Genomic DNA, 5,283 nt, shown 5'->3' with positions numbered 1-5,283 from the left:
GTTTCAACCGGTTTCCAATGCTTGTGTCATTGGTGACATTTCTAATTTCCCCCACCCCAAGGGACAGCCGTTGGGACCCTGCAGCAAATACCATTTTGAATTAATGTATGCAGCTACCCTACTGTGCCTAGTTTCTCTGAAGAGATTTGAAAGACACAGCAGTTTATAGCTATGACTTTTTCAGATGCAAAAGACAAAAGTCAAATTCAAGCTTTTGTAAAGAGTGACATTAGAGCATACCAGGAGAAAACAGGACACATTTGTTTGAAAATGTCATAATGAAACTCAGTGACTTTATATGGTGACTTTAAGCAACAAATACAAGAAAAAGAAAGAATTGAAAATTTAAGAGGAAATAGGAACAGCTCTCTGATGGAGCCTCTTAAAAAGGAAATCAAGACAAGGATGGTGGCTTTAGGAACATCCTAAAGGGTTTCAGCATAATAACTCCTTAGCTACTTAAGTCAAAGACACTGAGATGGATGACAACTTTTGATGAAAATCTCAAAGTAGTTTTTGTGAAAAGAATAAATGACCAGAAATTAGTAATATATGAAATTAATCTAAGACCTGAGGGGAACATCAGCACTGTAGAGGAAAGAATATGTATAGTATATGAGAAAATTAGCAATATGGATAAAAGAAGTAAGCAACTTGAAAGAAAAATCCAATAAGAGAATTGTCACTTTGAATAAAAAGAACAAATAGAAATCCTGAAAATGAAAAAAAAATCAATTACCACTGTAGAAACAACTAACAATAGACTTAAGCAAGTGAAAGACAGAGTATCAAGAAAGGAAGAGAAGCTGAATAAATTCAACATCAGTAATGGGAAAAATGAGCATTACCGTAATGTCTGAGAACTGTTGGATATGATAAAGAGACCAAATCTAAAAATCGACACTGTGGAAGAAGAAGCTGAGATAAACAATACTGGCAAAAATAATACATTTAACTAAATAAAAGAAACATATCCAAAGAGAGAAAGAAATGGACATTCAACCTAGAGGGCCATTTAGAATCCCATGTAGACATGATCAAAACAGAACTTCTATATGGCACACATGTCAAAATTACAAAGCAAAAGAAAAAATGTTTAAAAGCTGTAAGGAAACATTAACAACTCACTTACAAAAGAAAGCATCAGAGTATTGTCAGTTTTATCAGTAGCATCATTAAGAAAACAAGTCATGAAAGCAGTCAAGGAAACAAGTGATGACTTTTTCAAGCACTCAAAGTAAAGATTGCTGCACACAGAAAGTTTATTTTTTAAAACCAGTGCTGAAATGAGAACATTTTAAGGAAAGTACAAATTAAGACAGTTCATGAGGCAGGTTGTGGTGGCCATGCCTTTAATCCCAGCACTCAGGAAGCAGAGGCAAGTGGATCTCTGTGAGTTTGAGACCAGCCTGGTCTGCAAGAGTTAGTTGCAGAACAGCTAGGTTTACACAAAGATACCCTGTCTTGAAAAACAAAACAACAACAAACAATTCATGAACAGCAAAGGCAGTACTCTAGGAGATATTCAATGGAAACGATGAAAGCCAGAAGATCCTGGACAGATGTCCTACAAACTCTAAGGGAACAAGGATGCCAGCCCAGACTACTATATCCAGCAAAGCTTTCAAGTACCATAGATGGAGAAAAAAAATTCTATGACAAAGCCAGATTTAAACAATACATGTCCATGAATCCAGCTCTACAGAAAGTGCTAGAAGGAAAACCTAGATCCAAGGAAGATAACTACACTCACAAAGACACAGGCAATATATAATCCCACTTTACAAAACACCAAAAGAAAAAGGGAGGAGAAACTACACAAAATAACTTCACCACCAATAAATCAAGCACAAACAAGAATCATCAATCAATGGTCACTGATATCCCTCAATGTCAACGGCCTCAACTTGCCTATAAAAAGAAACAGACTAGCAGAATGGATACGAAGACAGTACCAATCCTTCTGCTGCATACAAGAAACACATCTCAACATCAAAGACAGACGGTATCTCAAAGTAAAGGGTTGGCAAAAGATTTTTCCAATCAAACAGACCCAAGAAACAAGCGGGTGTAGCAATCCTAATATCTAACAAACTAGATTTCAAATTAAAATCAAAAGAGATGAAGAAGGACATTTCATATTCATTAAAGGAAAAGTCCATCAAGATGAAGTCCATAACACAAAGAGGGATGCTCTCTCAGCCTGGACTCTTAGGGGAGTGCCTGGACCCTACCCTGAGTGAAATGACAGACTCTAGATATCCCCTATGTGGAAGGAATTGGCAATAGGGTGGGAAGATGGGGGGGATGATGCGGGGTGCGGGAGGAGGGGAGGGAGAGGGAACTTGGATTGACATGTAAAACAAGCTATTTAAAATTAAAATAAAAAAGAAATAAAGTAGACTTTAACACAAAAATAATGGGAAGAGATAAACAAAGCCACCACACATTAACGAAGGGAACAAGTCAATAAGACCCAACAATTTTATATGCACCAGAAATTGATGCTCCCAGTTTTGTGAAGCAAACACCAATGAACAAGAAAAGGTAACAAGCGTCCTGATGCAACAATAATGGGTGTTGTCAATAGCCTACTCTCATCTCTAGATAGGTCATATTGACAGAAAATGAATAAGAGAACTCAGAATTAAACAATAGCCATGAATACTACAGATGTGCACAAAATGTTTCATCCCAAACAAACAATACCGATATCTCTCAAGTTGTGAAACTTTCTTTAAAATATACAACATTCCAGGACACAAATCAAATAAGAAAGGACTACAAACAACATTCACTATCATAGCAATGAAACTAGAAATTCATAGTAAAAAATTCCACAAGCTATTCATAACTAGAGAAGTTTAAAAATATATACCAAATGACAAACAGAAGAAAGTGTCACATCCTTTGGGACTGGAGTAACAGAAGATTATAAGCTGCCATGTGGGTATTGGGAAAAACCTGTGTCTTCTGAAAGAGCAGCCAGTGTTCTTAAATATGGGCCATGTCTCCAATTAAAGACTAAAGACTTTTGACAGCACCAAAACAACAAACAGAAAACAGGTTTTCTTGACTGGAAAAGCTAGGTGGTTCCAGTTATCAATGCAGATAATTCACCAACAATTTTGTATGATCTTTAAATTTGATTGAAATTCATATAAAATAGACAAAGTACAAAAATTATAAATTCCTTGGTGTCAATTGTGAAGCTCATAAACAAAAATGTTAAATTCACAATACTCCAAGTGTCTTCTTTTTCATAATTGCACACCTCAAGAAAACAAGCTATAAATGTCAGTCAAGAGGAATGGCATTTCATGTCTGGGAACAGAGAAGGCTGTGATTGCATTTTAAGGAAGCAAGACTACAGGTAGAGTTTCTCACAAAGCATACAACTTTCTGTTACCATTTACTATCTAAACTCAGCTACAGGGAGTGAGTTTCACCCCTCAAACATCGTGAAATGAAAGCTAAATGTGCAATGGTGGTTAGCTGCTAATATCTGGTGGTCCAAGAAAATGAAAACCTCAGAATACATAATTTCAAGAGTATGTAGTAATCACTGATGATAGTAGGCCATCAAGATCTGAATGCTTTTTTTCATAAAATGTAGTATGCGTAGACTTTGTAATTACCCATTGTAAACAATAAAAAATAAATAAGGACTAGCAATACTTCTGACCACCAGTCAAGGAAGGAGGAAGCCTTTACAAGACATATGCTTTAATTCTAAACTAGGGGCTATGCATAGATCCTAGTACAGGGTAATCACTGTCTAGTTGTGAACTCACTGCTGTTCCCAGCAGGCTCCAAGAAGTGGCTCCATAAACATAGTCACACAGATGTACCTGGTTAGCCTCAGTGGGCCATTAAATCTTAGACAGAGACGGTGAAGAGGGCTGGATGTGTATGCTAGGGTGGTGGGGCATGAGGCTAATAAATATAGATTCACACATGTGTGAAACTGTGTAGGAACAAATCCAATTTTTTAAAAAAACAAAACAGTTAAAAAAATATGAGTCTCATCAAAAAGAATTTTCTTTCATGGAGTGTGGTATTCCAGAACTTTGGAATTATTCATTGTTTCTATTTTATAATATACATGTAGAATTTGGGGTGTTGCAATTATTGTTGCCACTCTTTTTTTGTCTTTGTGCAAGATTTTATTAAGTGTTGGTATAGGAAAACATCCAGCCTCCAGATGCAGCTGCTAAGACCCTCTTATGCCATAGGCATTGGCTGGGGCATGGCAGGTGGTTCTGGCTTCCCACCCTTCTGCTCTGAGATGGGGGTGGTGGGCAAGATTTCATCTTTAGATTTCACAATGCTCACATGATCAGGCAGAGGCTTCTTGGGTCCAATCTTACCACTTGGGTCCCAGGGCAGCATGATTTTCACTTTGATGGCCAGCACACCCTGCCTGAGGAGTACGTGACACACGGCAGTATGAACATAGTAGCTAACAGGGTCTCCACTGTGGATCATCACCCCATCCACAAATTTCACGGACTTGGCTCTCTGTCCTCGGAGCTTCCTGGACACCACAACCTCACATACCTTGACCCCACTCTCCATAATAAACCGAAGCACACCATAGCAGGCCCTTCACACAGCAAGTCCTCCCAGGAGTTTGTAACATAGAGACTCTGCCTGAGTGATGGCACACAGACCTCTTGTGGCCACCTTTTCTGCATAAAACTCTAAGCTGCCCTCAGGGAAGCTGAACCTCTTCTGAACTACCGCAGTCAACTTTCTGATCCGACGGCCCTTCTGGGGTCTAAAATAATGATTTCTGTTCTGGTTGGTGTAACTCGGACTTCAACTCCAGAGTAGCCGTCTTCATCCAGTTCCTGAGTGGGAAAACTCATTCAGTTCAGCTTTGAAGATGCCATCGGCCACAAACTTCCTCTTCTTGGAAATCTGCCCCGCCATCTTGCCACCACGAGCCACTGAAAGGAAAGGTATAGTTGCCACTCTTAAAGAATGATTTGAAAGCAAAACAAATTGCAGAAGCATAATCCATGGAAATGAAATTAAGCTGACCATTCTTTGTCTTCTGATGCATTTCATGTGAGATTTAAGATCGGGCTTGAGAATGTTTAGAGTATACATGTCTAAGATAATGAGATTTAGAGTATAAGGAACAGTTTGCATAAAAATGCACACAGAGAGCCCTGAATGGCATCCCTAAGTGACAGCCACCCTTGAACAAGAGCAGGCACAGCTGAGCCTCATCGAGGCTCCTTCTTAAGGCCTGACAGGGAGACACGGGTAATACAT

General features: G+C 38.7%; 1 pseudogene; it reads right to left on the bottom strand.

Annotated features, from left to right (window-relative positions):
- Positions 1–4,224: 4,224 nt before the first annotated feature.
- On the bottom strand, positions 4,225–4,935 carry LOC101843748 (annotated as a pseudogene).
- Positions 4,936–5,283: the final 348 nt, after the last annotated feature.

This window comes from Mesocricetus auratus, unplaced genomic scaffold, assembly GCF_017639785.1.
Source record: "Mesocricetus auratus isolate SY011 unplaced genomic scaffold, BCM_Maur_2.0 Super-Scaffold_6730, whole genome shotgun sequence".
Classification (NCBI taxonomy): Eukaryota; Metazoa; Chordata; class Mammalia; order Rodentia; family Cricetidae; genus Mesocricetus; species Mesocricetus auratus.
Note: the sequence above shows the minus strand (reverse complement) of the source record. Positions and strands in the feature narration are given on the sequence as shown.